Below are 21,781 nucleotides of genomic sequence, written 5' to 3' on the forward strand. Positions count from 1 at the left end.
ATGTTTTATAACATTATTTGAATAACATTAGCTAACATTTTTTTACATAGAAGCACATAGTATTTATAAAACATTTTATAATGTCAATTAGAATTCTTGCCATCTTCTATAGATTAAAAGCCGTCTAGGGTGTATTAAGGTCTTATTATTTCTCGAAGTAAACCTCCTAATGGCTACCCAAGCGACTAATTGTTCCACGGATACGACGCCCGAACAACTTATACCTATTACAAAAGGATAATAACTCGAATTGTCTTAATCTATAATAATACGACAGAAATCGAGTCGTCTCGCTACGTTATTAAAGATGATATTGTTAGGCTGTTTCTGTCGCTAAAAGGAAACGCTTGTCGCCGTCTCATTTCTCATGTTAAGATAAAACAATTATTGTTAAACAATGCTGTGTCTCCTTCTCTCGAACATCAAATCAATTATGATAGCAAGAGATAAATATATAAATAAACATTTAAAACAACGTTTATTATTAGAGTTATTTCATAATGATTCTCAGACAAAATTTTATCACGGAGACACGTGACGTTGTGTACGTTTTGTGCTTATCTGAGTTTATGATGTGTGCTGATAACACACACATACCAGTGTTTATGATAACATTGCAACTATACATCAAATTATACATTATATCTGTGTTTAAAGGTTGTATAACTTTTACTTCTACTATACATAAATTAAAACTTCTTAATTAACGACCAATTAATTATTTTTAATACCTTACTAACACAATTATATAGCTTTACGTAAACAAGCGCAAATATACGTCATCAATATAAATACTAATATATACCTAAAGTTGAAAGGTTTTTTTTATTGTTTGAATTAATTTATTATTATATAGTTTAATTAAATTAACTATAAATCCTATTTGGAAAAAAATCTGCGTTAATTAACCCAATTTTTATAAGGAATATATTAATAATAACATTACACAGTGACCACGCACCAATCTAATGGTTTAGGATAAGGATATATTACAATAGGCTATTTGACTGGTTTTTAAAATGCATTTTATATTATTTAGTAGAGGTTAATGAACCCAGTAAAAGTTGTCTTTTTTAATTCTAGTACATATTTGTAAAAATTCCATATTTAAATAGCCCGCGAAAACGCTACTTTGACAATATGGCGCTGCAATGGGGTCGGACACGTCACTTGCCTGTATTGTAATCTGTGCCACATATAATCCACATACAGCAAGCAAACGAGGTTAATAAGCAAGTGACGTCATCATAAGCCCGACCAATCGGGAGCGTTTTGTGTCACGTGACAAACGTTTAAAAAAAATGCATTTTTATTTATGGATTTTTGAATAAATTAATTATTATTTTCAACTTTCGTTGATAAATAACCATTTCCAAACTCACAATTTATACTGATTACAATAATTGACACTTTATTTTTCGCATTGTCAAATAGCCTATTTGACCACGCAAAGCTAGTAACAAAAGTTAAGACATAGTGTTAAAAAAAAATCACTGAAAGAATCTTATAACAATAATATATGGTAAATTCAATTATTAGTGTTCAGCTAAAATCAGTCTTAGAATATAATATTATGCTTGACGTTTGTGCATAAGTAATCATGCAATCTGTCACGTCGTCACAATGCTATCGCCGGTAGCTGGCAATTCTATTTTAGATTCAAAGTGGCGAGATTGCTACCGTCTTAATCGTACCTACGTAGCCTTTGTGTTCAACCGTCTTAGGTTAACCGTCTATTGAATACTGGAACTTTTTTATCGTACTATACATACTGAGACACAGATTTTCTAGATAAATTTTACTAAATGTCCTTTGTTAAAACCCAACTTCCTAATAACAGATTTGGTAACCATATTGATAAGTTTGTATGCTTAATAGATGTTTTCTGATATATTTCTTGTCGGTTCTTCTCGGTATCTACATTCCGAACACTGAATATAGTTTGTTAAATGACGATTCAAAAGTGCTTGTAAAAACCTACTTGTATAAAGTAAATTTTGATTTTGATTCATTATGTACCGTACTGTTTATAGATCCAAAAAAAATAACAATAAATTTACTATATTAATAATAATAAATTTACAAATCCGACATTTATGAAACAGTACGATATAAACGCGAAGACAGATAAGATTTATATATTTTTGGTATCTCGTTGCTAAAATGTATGCAACTATAGATATTATCAGTGGAATTTCAGCCTTAATCTCGTCTTTGAGTTCTCGTCTTTGAGCCTCTGGCACTCTCATTGACACTATTCACTTCGAAGTACAGTACAAAAAGTTTTGTTGTACTCCATTTATGTATTTATGATATTTTAAGAATAATATGAATATAAGCCAAATGGCTTATTCGCTTCGTATTCATTATGAATGCAGATTTGTTTTTTTTTTATTAAAAAACCATAAAGAAACTTATTTGACACAACCTTCACAGCTAAAACCTTGTTTTTTAAAGGAGACGATTTGATTGATACGATATGTTAAGATGAACCAAAAATTCCTTAAATCGTCAAATCTCAACGAACCTGGAAACTGGGATTTTACGTGTTTTGAACATGTAGTTACACTGACTCACTCAACCTTGAAATCGGAACACAACAACACTATTGCTTTTGTATTTATTATTTTATTGCTTCTTGGCGGTAGATTATATGATGTGTGGTTGGTACCCGGGCTTGCACAAATCCCTGCCACCAAGTAAGTACCTAATATTTCATTTCCTACTAGGCGCTAAATTAATGATATGAAAATTTACATTAATGAAAAAAATAACTGTCACTTGGTCCACACTGAATCGGCGCAGAACAAACTCTCAAAACCTTGATTCTAACAAGATTCTCCCAACCGTGAAATAATTACGAACTATAAGTCACTACTAATAGTTCGTAATTATTTAAGAAAATAATTTCGATTCAAATAACCTATCACAATTTTAAAATAACGTTATCCGTTAAAACATTTTACCTACGTACTCGATTTCTATAATGCAACGTTACGCTAACCTAGCTCGTACGTAGTTTCATAGAGCTAACATAAAATTAAATCGTCGGTTTAAATTTGAACTAATAAAGTTTTAACTCGTATACTCACTTAAAGATGCTTCGGGAGAACATAAGAAAACACGACCCTAATATTTTCTTTCCTCATATTACCTGATGATTAAGAACGCTCCATGTCTCACTACCAGTATTAAAAGATTTCAAGCAGGAAATGGTTTAGTAGATCAATGCAAGAAATTGGAAGTAGAATATTGTAGAATTGTATCGCGTGGTAATCTTCTCTTGGATTCAAGACATTAGGAAGGACTTTTTGATGATGTAGATGATGGAATTCGTGCCAGAAGAAGAAGAAGTATATTAATTATTATTTATTGAAAACTTTATTTTATGTAATAATGTTCCAAGAATATAGTAGAGGAGAGAAAAGAGAAGAAGAAGCGAGAAGAAATACATTTCTAATTTTCTCCGAAAGGTCAAAGTAATTGTGTTTCGTAATCAAGGAATTGTTTGTGATCGGTTCATTAATTATTGGGTTAAATATAACAGTTTTCGTTTTGTCGTTTTGGAAGAAACAGAAAGACCAGATCAGACCTTTGACGAATGAACAGAAACACGAAAATAATTCTACATGAGCTGTTTTTTCATCGATTGTACGAAATCCTAGATATTTTTATGTATTACGCTGTGAAGTAACTTCAAAGATTTTTTTCAATCACCAGTTAAATTCAATCATAGATATAAAATTTACGTTTCAAAAATTGGACCAAAATAATATTACACAAATATAGTGGAATCATAATTTCATCCAGAATCGTTCATATACTTTTAATATTTATATAATATGTATTTTTAATATAAATATAGTAAATCTGGACCTCTAAATGAGATCCGACATTTATTTCATGAACAAGTTTTATTAAAATATTTCTAAATCTTAACTCAATCACGTCGCTTAAATATTTATTTTAGAGTTTTCCGCAACGCGAGTCTTCTTACACTGGTTGATAATGGAGGAAAGGGTGAAATTATGAAATTTCAACAAACGTGCCGTTGCTTGGTAACGGAGTTCATTGAGCTCGAGACCTTACAAATAAAATAATCAAATCCTTGAAAAGTTTCGCAAAAAACGATATACCCAACACTTTTAGCGTTTCTTCAATTTTAATTTTGTTTATTATTTGTAAATGGCAATATTTATACAATTTTGTAATTATAGACGGGAGAACTTTTCTCGCATTGCCATACTGAAAAAATCGTCCATCGATTTATATTATGTATTAAATAATAGAATAAATTTAGAAAAAAGTTTGAGGATAATAAATGTCATGAAATTAAATTGTTATTAAAAATCCCGTGTGAATTAAAACAAAAATTATTTTAGATTAAGCCATATACAACAGTAAGAGATGAGGGGGAAAGGTAACATGGATGACGCAGAGCACTTACCTTACGTGGATATTTCTGGCAGTTCACTCTACTGTAAGCCGCGTAAAATAACTTCGTTCCAAAAACTGCTTTTAAACTAATATACATAAGAATCATACCAAACAACGTGTTTCGAAGAAGGTTTTAGTACATATTATTATATAGGTAACTTTGCTTCTCAGTTTCGACAGCTTTAAATTTAGACTATTGACTTGGTAATCGTGTATTTCATGTTCTCGTATCATATTATTAAGTATACTGTACACTTTAATATAATTTAAGGAAATTTTAACATGAGTCTAGAATTTTTTTCTTATGCTTTGAAGATCTAGTTCAAACCCCGTGTTGAACTAAACAAACCTATCGAATAATCTGTTCAGACTTTTTGGTTTGCCGTGAAAACGGTGATGTCAAATTACCGTCTCATCGGATTATACGATTCGTAGTATATCTGTGTCTGTGAACACTTGAGTCATACGAAGCCTCCTGCGTTGTTGGATAATCTTCTTGATTATCGCCGCCGTATGCTTGTTGACTTCCAGGCGGGAGACATAACATACATATATAATTGTATTTAACTACTTTTAGATGTTGAAAAAGAGTAACTACTGAGTTTCTTGCCGGTTCGCTCGGTAGCTTTACTTAAAACAGTTTGTTAAATTCACTATATATTTTAATTTTGATTTTTGTATAATCATCCCCATTACTGTAATGCTACTGATTGTCGATATTTTTATATTATTATTAATCCACAATATTAAATATCTTGCTAATTCAAACATATGTAGATATAATGCTCTACCCACGACTTCGCACGGGCTGCGTCCCACGTGTACTTAACTACGCTATAAATAAACATAAACAAGATATCACTGCCGTTATAGTTAACGCACGTCATTTTTGTACATTGCTTAAATACTATTTTATATTGATTGTGGGAAGCAAGCGATTTGTTGAACGCTTTATATAAGACAAGGCTAATATGAACGTTCTCACTGGTCAATAGAAACCATGATCTTTATATATTATTTTAAAGTGTATTTGGATTGGGTTTTAATAGTTTCTGTACTTTCTTAAGCCGTAAGTGGTAATACTGTACTTAGAATTATTATTATTAATAATAATAAGTCGCGACATAAAGACCCAAATATTTTATCAACAATTGAATCCAGGAACTCAAGATCTGCAGTCATATAAGCTGCCCTCTTGATCAACGAGGCATATACCTGTCTATATAATACATAAGCGAAATAACACACTGTTCGACTCAACACGAGATCATCGAAACTAGGCTTGAATTTTAGCATAGTTACTCCTTTCGCAGTGTAGACGCTCACCAAGAAGGGATTTTTAGAAATTTCATCTTCAGGTAAGTGCGAAGTCGGAACGGACATCTAATAGATTAAAATTGAAAACTTTTTTTTAAATTAATAAATATTCCTGAAATAATTTATTTTATAGACTTAAAGAAAACAAATATCTATATTATTATTGTAAAGTGAAAGTAACGCCGTTTATCTGTCTGTCTGTTGCCCTTTCACAGCCAAACCACACCAAGCACACTGGAACCCAAGGAGTCCTTTCTTAGGGTTATTTTATAGGCTACTTTTATGTGCCTCAAACCTAAAACGCAAGCGAAGTCGCGGGCGAAAACCTTAAACAAAAGGTCACGGCTTTTTATTTTCCAGTTGTAAGATGTTGTTCATAAAAGAAATGATTATGCAAAATACGACCTCATAGTTTAGGTAATAAAATTCAAAATAGAGTATTAATAAAATATAATACACTCACTATTGAATAATAGAGACGTGGGCTATGTTACAATGGTTAGTAATTTCATAATCACTCGTAATAATGACCTTGTAACAATAAGGTTTAATAAAAAACGCATTCCAACGGATTGTACTAGAATTAATTTATAACATTCCTTGAAAAGGAAAAAAAAATAGTTTTATTTTATTCCGTTTTCAAAACGTTTGATTTTGAAGCTATCTAATGGTTTTATGTCATATATATATGCAGACTGGCAAATACACCAGATGGCAATATAATATAATATAATAATATTATATATCATTCGGTTACATTATATATTATTCGTTGATAGTAATATGGACTTCACTCTTAAATTTAATTCTATAAACGTGATTTTTGAAGAAAGAATATACTCGTTGACTTGATAAACTTTTGTTATCGTCGGTTAAAAAGAGTAACTGTTAAGCTACTTGCCGGTTCTTCTAGAATGTAAATTCCGAACCGTTGGTTAAAGTATATTTTGATTTTGATTACAAAGTAAAGTTAATTTGTGTATTTAAAACGGTTGGAATAAAATTATTGAGCATCATTTAAAAACATTACAATAAATAATTATTACACCGAATTAAATGTGCAGTAATATTAACATATGAAACAGCGGAAAATCTTGATTAATTTTAACGAATGCCGTATCTCGTAATAAAGTTCAATATCTTTCATAGCACGTGAAAATAAAAACGGGATTTCGCGGAGCCCGTGCAACGTATTATTCCGAGTACGTCTGCGGCCATATGCTGCGGTTACCAACATCAGTCCATTAATTTAATTAATACCGTTATTTTACATCACTATATGAACAATTTTGATGGTAAAGACTAACAAGAATCATTTTACTATCGTGTCAAATGAAAATAAACTTTATTCCATGGTAATAAGAGTTTTTATAGATGCATAAGTACGTGAAAATGGACAATGGTTGGCCGCTTACTGAACCTATGCGTTCGGTTTTCACAGGCCGTGGCAATTAGCGTGAAAAAGTATCGCAAAACATGCAGCATCTGCGGCGAGCAGCTTTACAGCGCTGAAATAAATAATAAGCATAAACAGTAATGACCGCTTCCGGCTACATATGTATGCTTTATAAAGCGCCGAATGTGAATTAATTTATAAAACTATTATTGTCTTAATATGCTTTGAAAACGCTGTACTTTTTTTATAAAATCCACTTGATGGTTAATTTCGTCCATGGACTGTTACAACAAACTATTGAAACAAACCAATTCTTACACCAGCAAACCGCCAATTATTGATTTAATTATATCCCTTTTGTCTGTAATTACACTAGCTTCAAGTCTCTGTGGTGGAAGAATAAATGATAGGTGCATGGTACCCACACCACACATACCAAAATTATAAAGATACATTTTTTTTAGTATGTATGTATTTAGGGAGTAATTTACTAATTACTACTACTTAACTAAAGATCCAATTCTAAAAATGTTTTCACTAGAAATATAAATCTATATTATTCCTGATTATAGTACGACACAACTTAGATGTAGAACCGTCAAATTTCGTAAAACCGATTACATCCGAATTAATTGACTTCAAAATCATCAATATTTATTTATGCGAAATTTATTTTAATGCAAACTTAATAATTTGTAATATTATATAACCAAATACATTCGCTAAATGAACGATTGAAATTTTTTTTTTTTTCGATGCTACCTTTAAATTGTGTCGTACTACATTATTGGATATAAATTATATCTATATCATATACTTTTTTTTTTAATGCATTGCACCCGTGCAAAGCTGAGGCGTGTTGCTAGTTTATAATAAAATTATATAGTTAAATAAATGTAATTGGTAAAAAAAAATGTCAAATAAGGATTACACAATAAAATATATATAATTTAAACTGAGTAATCCGTTTTTTGTGTTTTATATAAAAATCCTTGTATTGTATGTAGTTTCCGTGTGTGCGTGTGCTGTCGGCCTTACAAATGTATTGTATTGAATGAATTTTTACAAACTCTATGATATTATTACAAGCTTTTATTTAACTTTCAATGTATCTTTAGGTCAAATCCTACAGTCCTTATTAAAACCAGTTTAGTTCCGGTGTCAATGTATTTTTATTCCAACTATGACCTGATTGGATTGGCCTACACCCAGGATTGGTTCCAGACGATGGAACTCCTCAACGACATGAAATTTTGTATATGAATGTTTTTAAAAAGATGTTTATAAATAAATTCGTTATGGAATTTTACCACTGCTAACTAACTTAAAGTTATCCAAGATATTTTATATTGTTTTATATATATTAATGTGTTCTATTTCAGATCACACGTATAATTAAACGTATTTTTAGTGTCGCATTAAACGAATGTACCGTTTCGTGATTATCTAATTATTATCGATGGAAACTTAGCTGATGTACGTATTATTGGAACGAAGTTCTTTTGCGCAGTTTACAGTAGAGTGAACTGGCAGCAATCGCCACGTAAGGAAAAAACCTTATGCGTCCAGGTGACGTCTTCCTGTCTTTCTCTCTGTCGTTTTCTATACGGTTTCATATAACATTTTTTTTTGGTTATTGTACGGAGGTTTTAATAAAAAAAATATTTATTCTTATTTAATTCTCAAATTTTGTAATTACTTTTATTGTATCTGTTATTTAATACATAATATATAGCCAAATCAATTTCGTTCGAAAAGGGTGTCCCACGACACCCCTCTCTGTTTTTATATATCATTATTATGTTATAAGTGTCATCACATTGAATGTTACCATAAAATAAACTAAAATAGGACGCAATCTCATATACTATTCTAACGCCTTTTGAGCAATACTGTTAGGTAATAAGTAATGACCTCTCAACTGCCTACGCACGTAAAGAATTCTGTCACGTGTGGTAACGCATCTTATGAGAAAATAAATTCACTGTCTGTTTTTGTTTCTTGATTTGCGAGTCACTTTATAAAAAAAAAAAAAAACAAAGATTTATTATATGTATTATATCTATATCGCAACTGATTGAACATTAATGAAGATTTGGAGCGTATTCCACCACGCTGCTCCAATGCGGATGGACAAAAATGTGGCAGAATTTCGTTGAAATTAAACACATGCATGTTTCCTCGAGGTGAGACAGACAAGACCAAATAGAGTCTGAGTTAACAGTTTTTGTTTAGTTTTCGGATTTGCACACAATTCCTAGTCATTGCGTAGAATTACTAGGTTTCATACATTTCCGGTTACATATACGTACTTCATTGTATACCAGATAAACACATCTCATAAATGAATAAATTACAAACCAGTTATAAAAAAATATTTTATGTTTATAAAAAACAATTTTAACTAACAAAATTGTATATCGCTTGTTTGTTATCCTGCTATTATTAATGTATTTAAAAGTAGATCGAGTAGGATGAACAACAAGACAGAAAAAAGGAATTTTAATAATATTGTAGGAGAGGATTGTAATAAAAGCTGATCTTGCGGTTTTACCTCCGAAAATTTTATAAAACATACACTTATTTATTTAGTACAAAAACCGTCACCACTATTTTGCCTCCTCGAGGGGTAAAAAAGTAGCCTATATTCTTCCTCGGGACTCAAACCATCTCCACAGCAACAAGCGTGAAGCCATAACAGACAGAGTTACTTTCCCATTCATAATATTAGTATAGACAGTTATAAAATAAATATTTTTAGTAAAACTCCCACGCACAACCCACGCATAACCGACACTGTTTGAAGGTTGTGCCAAATATCATAACTTTATAAAAAAATATGACAAATATATTACATAATACATCTAATATACCTTTATATATAGAGACGAGATGGCCCAGTAGTTAGGACGCACGCATTATAATCGATGATTACGGGTTACCCACGAAAACACCTTATTTTCATGAGCTTAATTTGTGTTTATAATTCATCTCGTGCTCGGCGGTGAAGGAAAACATCGTGAGGAAACCTGCATGTGTCTAATTTCAACGAAATTCAGCCACATGTGTATTCCACCAACCCGCATTGGAGCAGCGTAGTGGAATATGCTCCATAACTTCTCCTCGAAGGGAGAGGAGGCCTTGGCCCAGCAGTGGGAAATTCACAGGCTGTTAATGTAATGTGTGTAACACGTTTCCTTGGAATTGTAAACTACGACAGATTACAAACTTCCCTCAAAATTTATATTATTATCATACATACATATTTATTATTATACGAATACTTAGTCTCCTCTGTATATACTAAACAACGGTTATGTATTAAATATTTATAACTTCATATACCAAAGGGCCTCTACCCAAGATGTACAATGCAAACTAAGATGCTATCTGTAATATGTACCTGTAATTACACTGGCTCTCTTACACTTTAATCCAGAATATAATTATACAAAAAACTGTATAAAGAGTCATTATAAGCAGGTGATACATATCCAGACGAACTTCCACATAGCCCTTCTGTATGTCCCCTATATCTGTAGTTACACAAGCCTATTCACCCTTGATGGTTGGTTATATAACAAACGGATGGTACCTATCCAGACGAGCTTGCACAGACTTCGACCACCAAGTATCATCAAAACATATCTTCAAAAAATATCCAAATTAATAATTTAACGAAAAATAAAATTTAATAAACTTTAATTCAACATTAATATATGTAAATTATCATATGAGCATCAGGTATTCAATCGGTATTCCAATCAAGAACACTCGAAGTACGCGAGTCCTTTGAGGCGCTGTTCAGTACATATTGAAATTTCATAACGTCCAACTTGTTATACGCGTCCAGACATATTGATATTATAATTAGATTAGAAACGCTAAATGTACGCTTCGTGTTAATTGAACTGGTACTGCTCGGTTATTACTTCATTAAATTGTCATATAAGTTTCATGATTCGGATTAAGAATTACTACAGAGGGTCCATAAAAGAAGGATGCGGGTAAAATACATTTTTTTATATGATTTAATTCTAGCCAGTGTTTTTTCGTGTACAACCAATCAAGCCAACCGTATGTGAAACCTATCCAAATTTATCTACTAGTTAACCACACATACCCTGCATTGCCTCATTAAAGCCTTCATGGTCTTATGTTTGCTTAATCTGCACGGAGCCAATATTTATTTAGATTATGTAAAATGGACAGCCCTTGTGTTTGGCATTTTACATGCATAAATAACTGTATTATATATTATATGGCTTTAAAGACGGTAACTTTAAGCGAGAATATTCCAAGTGGTCGAAAGTTTCGGTGTTGGGTTAGTGAAATAAGCAAACACTCGAGACCAGGTTACCTCCAATCCCGCTTAGTTCCTTTGACAAAACTACCAGTGGTCATCCCTTTAATAATCAAGTATATATATATACATAGGCAATATAAAGGACGAATATATTTTAGCGAATCAATTCTACCACCAAGTATTTTGTATTCCTTTTCCCTATATAAGTAAATAACATTTAAAAAGAGATGACATGACACGTCCGCAACAGGAGTTGCAGTTTCGTTAAATTATTTTAATAAATTAATATCTCTAAGGCCACCGACTACCATAAATAAATAATCTGTTTTAAGAAATATAAAAAAAACGTTTAAATAGTGACCGTAAGCTTTTGAAAGATAGATTCTTCAATCAATCTGAAATATAGGTAAAATGCGTAAGTTTTAAAATAATAAAAAAAAAAAAAACACAAAATAAATGGTCTTACGGTGACAATTAATTTAAATTCAACGATAACTATCATTCAGTTTGGAATTAGTTAATTGAACATGATTCGAATTACATCTTAGCTTATTACCGGTTCATAGATAATTTAGGGGCAATTTGTCATTGAACCGTGGTAAGGTAGGCTTACGGTAAGGTAATCCCTTTAGGATAGGTTGATGACCTTTATTAAAGCATCATTAGTAATCGTTAGACATGGCCTATAATGTCACAGCTAATTTAATTATAATATTAATAACTTACTTTTGCTTATATAATTTTAAAAAAAAACTGGTTTTTGGTAGGCGGAAATGGTATGGTCACAATTGCCCATAGACATTGGGGCTGTAATTTTATTAATCGTCTCTTACATAGTCAATCAAAAAAAAATATTTAAAGAACTTACCTGAACCTTTTCAACAAGCCTTTGCCACTATTATTCCAAATCAAGAATATGTCCTCGATAAGTAGATACGTTCGATGCTAAAGTGCGAATTTAATCAAATACAAACAAAACAAAATATAATTTGTTCAACGAGCACTTTAAAATCGTCATTTTAGAAGATTCAATTAAATTTAGCCTAATATTAGTTCAAAATATAAAATGTACCAAAAATAAATAACAAGAAAATCAACAGCTACTGTTTAACATTAATTATATTACCTAAGTTCACTAATAAACTACATATTTATGTGCCATTACAATATAATATTAAACAATATACGAATATATAAAAAAACGCGGCTATAAACAGTACCTCGCAACGCTTACTAGCTCCACCACACAAGTGCTGTGTAAAGAACAGTCTAATAAAACGTCGCACGTGTATTTGAAATAATAGAAACGACAGAAACATTGTTTATTTACACCATTCCGTCATAAAAGGTTTGTAATGCGTTTGCACCACATACGTAGCAGCTACGGCGTAGCCGGCGGGTGCTATAGTAACGACTCAGTCGCCTCGGCGGGCTCGTGACGCGTAGACGTACGTACGCTACAGAATTTCGTAACGACGTCGTCCTTTACGGTTACGGTACCGAATAATTCCTTTCAAAAGCCAGATTTTAATTAATGTGAATCTAAAGATGTCTGACGGAGGAAAATGTGTTTTGACACGCGTGTGCTTAATGTGTTTACGTTGACTTTTTTGTGTGAATTGTGCTAAGTGCTCTTTTAAAAGGTAGATGGTTTTAGTGATTTAAAGCTTTAGAACAGTATACCCATATTATGAAAATCTGACCATTCAAAAATAGGATTAATTAAAAACATTATTTTTAATATGATAACTTACGATATATCCACTAAGATTTTATTAATTTTAAAAAAAATATAATTTATAGCATAACTTCCTTCCGATATTATTACACATATTAAAATTTCATTCGCCTATTCTGAAACAAAAACAAACTTTATGCTCATATTTGTTTCATTACGTTGTTGTTTAGTTTTCGCAACTCATCGGTTACTTTGCAACAATTTCGATATTGTAATGTTTGTATATTCAGCCTTTTGTATGTTTGGTTCAACGACCTGCGATCTTTTCAGCGTCTGAAATGTTTTCACGCATATTTTATCGGACATTTAATGACGAAGCGCTCCCTTTAATCACCATTAACTTGTGTGCAATACTTACACATATTCATAAGTGTGTGTGAAATACATACAAACATCGATATCAAAGTAATAAATGTATTGAAACACGCCATAAATATATATATTTCTCAAAATTGAATATCAAACAAAAACAAATAAACATAAAAATATATATATCCAAGTGCATCCGAAAGGATTTTTTATGAAAAAAGTAAACATAATGTCACTTTAGAATGATAAGTATTGCTATATCAAGAAAGCTATAATTTAAATTGAATTTTCTGTACTAATAATATCAAGATTACGAAGATTAAGAAATAAGTATGTTCAAAATGTCAGATAAAAATGTTTCCAACTAAAATAGTAATAATCACTTTAAAATATCAGTTGATGTTGCTAATTCAAATTTAGAATTACAAACATATGAAAACTAACGACAACATTTAAAATGGTATAAAAAAATAACAGTGCTACAAATGTCATTTAAAATATAAATTAATCGAAATCGGTATATAAAAAAAAAAAAAAAAAATCGAAATCGGTATTTTTTAAGTATTGCTTTTTAATGTATTTATACTAAATAAGCTTTAAATTACAATTTCCAACCGCAAAACAATGCCCACGAATGTATTCTAAAGAATATTTAAAATGACAAAAACGAAAACAAAAATTCAAATTTAGAATTCGGTCTGCGAAGATCAAAGACAACCGTTTTTTTTAATCTGAAAAAATGATCCTAATGTATTTTGTGTATCAATTTAAACATTTTAGTTAACGCTAATTTAAATTAAGAATTAAATTTTCTATATTAATGGTGCTAAGACTCGAGGCGGTTGGTTCAAAAGGTTAAAGTTGCCTCATTTCTCAGGACCTGAGTATGATGTTTAACGTAATACGCTCTTTGAATGCAGTCTTTGTGTTGCATTTTGCGAGACAAGTAGGTTAGGGTTTAGTGAATTTTAATATATCATGTAAGCTTTGTAAGCACTAGCGAGGTTTTATAAGCATATAAAACCGAATTATGAGAATATTGTTATTATTGGAAGCTAGTGACCTATCTGTTTAAAAAAAAAACACAATTCAAAACAAAGCGATCTTTATTCAAGTAAACTCATACAAAGAACTTTAGAATTGTCATTGTTAAAAAATAATAGTAATTATGTTATACCACTCGCTTTTGTTGTAGATGCTGCCGAGAGAAACCTCAAATAAACTCAGTAACTCCTTTTAAAAAACATATACATACATATATCAATTATTTACATTATAATTTTAACTTCAAGCTTTTGTCTAACTCTTTTATAATCTATATAATCTTATTTATTTTTTTGTAACAACAACTTCAAATGTATTTACGGAACGGACTAGCATGCCTTATTAATATGTTTAAATTAAATTAGAAACTATGTAATTGGTATATAAATGAACGATAATATATTACTAGTTAGCACGGTAAGACTATTTTTAAGTCTAAGATTAAAAGTACATATATTATACGTCCATAATAAAATGCTTGAACCTTGAATAACATTATTGCGTTAATATGATAGTGACATTATTATTTTTTGAATTAAGACGCCAGACTGGAAAATCAGACATTTGATTAAGAGGTCATCCTCGCAAATAGACTTAATATACATACTATAAGGTATTAAAGTAATACTGTTCCGTCCATTCGTTAAAGATACTCAATTAACCTTTAAACCGGAACAAAATATCGCTGTTTTGCGATAGAATAAATAAAAGTTGGGTGGGGTTCTAACCAGGTGGACTTTGAAAGTTGAAATAAATTTTTAGTAAATTTATATCATATGCTTTATTCAACTTAAAGACTTTTTAATTTGACGCAAAGGTTATCTGGATGAGACCGGTATGTTACGTTTCTCTAAGTATGTTATTTATATTCTTCTTTATTATGTTTGAATATAATAATAAAATTTATGAATTTCTAAACGAGTAAACTTATTTGAACATGTATCAATCCATTTATTAGTAGCGCTATCCCGCCAAGCGGTCTGCGATGAACGTCTGTCTGTCGTTTGTCCATTAACTGATTTGCTTCAGCCAACGTTCGATCTATTTGATTTGTATTGTAATCAATTTGAAAGGACTTTATATATCTTGTACGGGTATATAAAAAAAATGTGTTTGCGTTTGTTCGTATTATATGCATTCACGCGTAATTCATTCGTATGTTTGCAATTCGTGACGGTATCTGTCGTAGTGCATACGACGACCTTCGTGGTCGAGTAGTGTGTACATCGGTTTTCATGGGTACGCCACACATCCGAGGTCCTGGGTTCGATTCCCGACCGAGTCGATGTAGAAAAAGTTCATTAGTTTTCTATGTTGTCTTAGGTCTGGGTGTTTGTGGTACCGTCGTTACTTCTGATTTTCCATAACACAAGTGCTTTAGTGCATTGGGATCAGAGTAATGTATGTGATGTCCAATATTTATATTTATAATATTTATATAAAAAAAGTTTTGTCAACGTACAATAGGTGGCGCATGTTGTATCGTATTGTATATGAGAAAAATATCAAAGATCAATTGCAACGCGTCCCGTGTGTTCGCTGTTACGAAATACAATAAAACGACATGTTTATATACCGTAAGTGTGGTAAATGTTAATAATATTACTATAGTTAACATTTATTTCAAATGTCTTATATATTTTTAACGTTATTTATTCATAACGAATCATATTAATAACGTTATTTTTCATTTCGTCAATATTTAATATATTGTGTGTCATTCAAAATGATTATGTTACGATAAAAACGCTACATATATTTGACTCAGTTGCATCTGAACGTTAAGGAATAACTACGTGTCCCGAAGCGATTAGCCTGACTTTTAAAATGCCTGTATTTGACATTCTATTAGCTCCACGATAAACAATCGTTGCTTTGTGAATCATATAAATATATATGTTACTGTAAAACCTCGAACTAAGGTAAATCTTAAGATTATCCAGTAAAACCTAAGATTTAGAAGTTCGACCTTTTCAGTAACATATACAATAACAATAAATGTGCCATTGCTGGATTCTGTAAAGGAGATGGTTTGGAGTTTATTCCACTAGACTACTTCACTTTGGGATTATGTTATTTATGATATCAATATATATAAACATATGTTTATAATTCATAGATTAGCAATTTGATAGTACAATGATAATCTCGTTAATTTTGTCGATTTTAATGTATGCTAGAAACACCTATACAAAATAAGTAGTATCTACTCTCCCACTCCATAAAATACTGCGCAAATTGAATATAAACGATTTGTTAATAAAATGCAATTAAATATTATATATACATATATATACATATTCCTGTATGAAAATCTGTAATTTACTCCAAGCATTATCATCTGTATGATCTTGGATTGATAGTATGACTTATTTATAAATAATTTAAAACATGAAATTAAAAAATATTAATTACAAATTTTAAACAAACCTATTAATCATTATTTACCTGTCGAACTGTAATTAAATCCAACTCTATTAGAATAACAAAAGGATCCCAATTCCCATGACGGTAATTGTTTCCGACTTAATATTACCGATGAGACAAACCAATCATATTAAGCTGCTTATATTCGAATAAGGTAGACTGTCATAACAGTAGATACCATTTCTGCAGAGAGTATTCTTTCTTTGAGAAATATTTTATTAATAATCTTTGGTTCAGGATCATTGAGGGTTGAAATCTGCACAGACCTGAGTTGTCAATATTTATTTTTATATTTAATAGCAATGCGGATAGTTACCACTTGTTGGTAAGTGGTCACAGCTGTTAGAAAATAGTAATAGTAAGAAGTGTAATAAATCATTTAGTTTGTCAAAACGCTGCCAACTGTACATTTTGCGATGTATGTGCTTTATGTATATCTTAGTGTTAGCGAAGTGTTACCGAGCCAGTTTTAGAAGAGACACCTAGATCTAAATATGGCAAGACAATAATGTACTTTTCAATAAGCGGATTTCAGTTGCTGAAATAATCTAAAATGAATTTAGTAGCCCCAGACATAACGTTATACTGCCAAATTTGCTCCTTGTTAATATTAGTACTAGTAAAAAAAATGTGTTCTTAAAATAAATACTCCTTGAGCATATAAATTAAAATAAGTAAGTAGACAATTCACGTAAAATATTAAAAGACGGGTAACAACAATGCCCCACTCTGCCAACGATCCTGAACGAGCGCCTTCTAAAGTACCACAATGAATGAAATACTGAATCCTCCGAGACATTCGTTTACATTCACTGAATTTCTGCTTCGAAAGTTCTTTGCCCTATTTGATCTTCAACGTAACTTTAATGGTTTTACAAACCGCTACACCTTTTAAACTGCAACTGCCGTGTAATATAAAATGAGAGTTTTTTTTTTTGGTTTTAGAAAAAACTACACTCTAAGATCTTTCTTATATTATAACCATGTAGCATGGTTTAAAAACAGAATTACATAAGTAAAACCTTCGTTCATATAATACATAGCAGAGCCTGAAATAGAGCTGCATGGAATCTGAGCTAGAGCCTTTGTCCAGTTTTGGAGCAATTACGAGTTATTAATTTTTACTCTAAACATTAACAAATATTATTGAAACGTTATATAAACATATATCCAGTAATTTGTAAAAATATACATTTATATAATATAAAAAAATGTATTGAAGCAAATTGTTAGGCAGCAAAACTAAAAATTAAAACCGTAACCGTAATCGGTAAAATTGTTACAAATGTTTAGTATTTTCATTTTCATTGGTACCTAGTAATATAAGAAATAAGCCTTTCATTAGACGCACGATTAAGTACACGACAAACTTTGAAACTTCAAGCAATCGATAGAGGCTTGCAGTACGTAATTTCCGTGACGACAGACGAAAGCTGCATCAAAGGGTAGCAGTGCACTTTATTGATGGTAACACACAGTCGGATATTACTTGCAATTTATAGTTGCTAGTAAGTAAATTTCTTGTATTATTTTAAAATGTTATTATCTGTGGTTTCGAATACATACTAAAGAGGTTTTGTAAACTTATTACTACGAGGATTGTATTCTGATGTTTATTGTAAAATGGATAAAAATATGATAACTTGCGAATTTTTAAATTTATCTCTTGAAACTGAGATCGATAATAAGCCATCATGATAAATTATCGAGATCTAAAGATTTTTTTTTTTATGATTTTGATATATTTGTTATTCTGTTCGTTATAATTACGTATCAACTGTTTGTTGCGTCGTCGTCATCGTCTTTATTAGATGAATAATATAATCTCTCCACTCTTCCGTTCAGAAATGTATATTATCATTGGTTCATAAAGTTACATTGTATATAAGATACTCGTAATTGTTTGTATTTTTAATCTGTTCTTTTTGAAACTTTTACATCAGAGCCTCAGCCAATATGCAACTTTTTTTAATCCAGTTTCGCTGATGTCTTATATTCTTCACAATACACATTATGCATCCATCGAGTATAGATATAAAAATAACCGAGGTTTCGTTGAATACCCGGTTGGAACCGATTTGCTTTCGCTTTATATTATGCATCAAATAATAGAAACAATGGAATGCATTTTGGCGTTTGAGCATAAATAATGACAATAAAAAATTAAAATACATATAAAATAGAAAAAGACAGACAGACTAGTGGTAGTGCCACACTGCATACCTTCGGGTTGCAGCCGAATGGGCCGGCAAGCCCGGGGAAGTACCACTCTCTCACTTAAAATCAGCGTAAAGTGGTAGCTATGCTACCGCGTTTCGTCCGGTATGTGAGAGTCCCGGAGGCCCGATCCTCCACGCCCCCAAAACATAATGGTCGTGCAGAATTTGGTTTCATTACCCCATGAGAGTACCATCAGCGACTGCGGTGGAGAATCCCTCTCTGGGGATCCATGCTCAGGACGTACACCACCTGAGCAGAGATGCCCAGGCTGCCCTCCGAATTCTGGGGGGGGGGGCAATTTTGCGCTCGCCACTGTTCGGGGCAAGCGGAGCAGGCATCATAAGGCAACCCCTACTACCCACACTGTGGACTTCTGCATCATAAGGGGACTCAACTCCAACTTGAACGCCGTTCACTTTCACCTTGAGACGGCGAAGCCGGCCTTGCTCTTTCTTACCGAGACCCAGATATCCTCTCCTGCCGATACGACTTTTCTTTCTTACCCTGGGTACAAATTGGAATATTCCTTTGTACCACGAGCTGGGGTGTGCGTTTACGTCAGAGATGATATCTGCTCTCGACGAGTCGGCAGCCTTGAAGGACAGGACCTATCGGTTTTCCATCAGGTGACCCTCCTGCTCGTTTGCCAACAGAGAGAAAGATAGGGTAGGTCCAATTTTTCCATACGATATCTGCCAGCTATACTATAAGCCGCATAAAATAACGTTCCAAAAATAGCAAAGTAGCACACGATAATTCAAATAATATATTAGGATGTATGATAACGTAAGAATATAAAATGCGTTTTCCAAGTAGCTGCAGCGGCACGGCGAGCCTAGAAAGTTTCGCCTCATGAAACCCGTTTACATTAATTGCTGTGCAACAAAGTTTAAGTTGCATTTGTGTTTCGTATTTATTGTACGTTGAATTCTTAGGTAGTTTCAGCAAAGTTCCTTCTTAAATATTATATGGGTACTTGGATAAAGTAAATTTTAATACTTCCAAAGTCTTTGCGGTTAAGGAAATGGTGCTTGCGATACGAATGTTTTATTAAAAATTTGTCAGTAGTTAATATAGTATAATACGATAATAGTAACAGCATGTAAATTTCCCACTGCTGGGCTAAGGCATCCTCTCCCTTTGAGGACAAGGTTAGGAGCATATTCCACGCTACTCCAATGCGGGTTGGTGGATTCACATGTGACGTTGTACGCGTTCTAACCACTGGACCATCTCGGCTCTATTTGTAGTTACCATGAATGTTTTTGATTATTTAATTTGTATACGTTTTAATTATTAAACAAATTCTAAATTCATTCGGACATTCAATAATGGAGGCACCCTTTCCCGCTCTCACTTTCTGTCTCTTTTTATTATATACGATTATATATAATATAGTAAAACCTTTTTTGTTTAATTCATACAGGATTTTAAATAACAATTTTATTTATATTTATTGATTTTTTGTTATGGCATTGGTTGGCGGACTATCATATGGACCACCTGATGGTAAGTGGACACCACCGCCCATAGACAAAGGCGCAGTAAGAAATATTAACCATTCCTTACGTCACCTATGCGCCACCAACCTTGGGAACTAAGGTGTTATGTCCCTTGTGCCTGTGATTACACTGGCTCACTCACCCTTCTAACCGGAACACAAAAATACAGAGTACTGTTATTTGGCGATAGAATATCTGATGAATGGGTGGTACCTACTCAGACGGGTTTGCACAAAGCCCTACCACCAAGTAGAATTATTTTCAAATGTTGTTAATTTATTTAATACTAAAGTTCGTTATAACCGGGTGTCCTACGACATTACTCTTTTTTAACTTAAGTTAAATACAAAACAGAACCCAACGAACGTGTAAAATATCCGGTACATAATTTTTTTATATATTAATACTTTTAATCAATAGCGAATGAAACTGCGAGACTGAACTTCTTATAATATATATAATATTATAAGAAGTTCAGTCTATAATACTATATACTAAAACTTTGACCAAGACGCGCTGCATCTTCTGGTATAAGTTTAATGTTTCGTAGTTTTTTTAAGTAAGCATTACAAAAAAAACAACTCATTTATTAGTACAGATATTGCTATGAGCAAAATCCTAACCCTGGGCACTTGTTCTATCTACCAGGATACCATGTGTTTGGACAGTTGAGCGTGCATTTGTAAAATTATATTTATGGACAACTATTCGTCGCCTGCGGCTTCGTTCGCGTGTTTTGGGTTGATGAAGTGTTAGACTTCAAGCTTGACTTCATATCAAATGACATCAAATTTGCTTCAGAGACAACAGACAAACGAACAAACATAGAGTTATCTCTCATATAAATGATTTCGTTCCCGAACACGCAAATATGGAACACCATCTGCGCGATCTGACAAGAACTTGTCCGAATTAATAACGTATAAATATCGACCTTCAGTTTCGTTTTTACTTCAAGGACAATATCAATTAAATCATCAATGTAACCGGATACTTCGTACATCACATCCTGTCTTTAAATCACTATTGATACGCATCACGTATCATTTAGCTGGAAAGAACTATACGATTGAATCCACGTTCCG

At 32.0% G+C, this 21,781-nt stretch overlaps 1 protein-coding gene across 9 annotated transcripts in view; it reads left to right on the forward strand.

The window, feature by feature from the left end:
* LOC113399630 (uncharacterized protein) overlaps positions 1-21,781 on the forward strand; it is a 325,751-nt gene that overhangs the window by 180,371 nt on the left and 123,599 nt on the right. The gene's annotated exons all lie outside the window — the stretch shown is intronic.

The sequence above is a fragment of the Vanessa tameamea genome, chromosome 15, assembly GCF_037043105.1.
Source record: "Vanessa tameamea isolate UH-Manoa-2023 chromosome 15, ilVanTame1 primary haplotype, whole genome shotgun sequence".
NCBI classification, from domain to species: Eukaryota; Metazoa; Arthropoda; class Insecta; order Lepidoptera; family Nymphalidae; genus Vanessa; species Vanessa tameamea.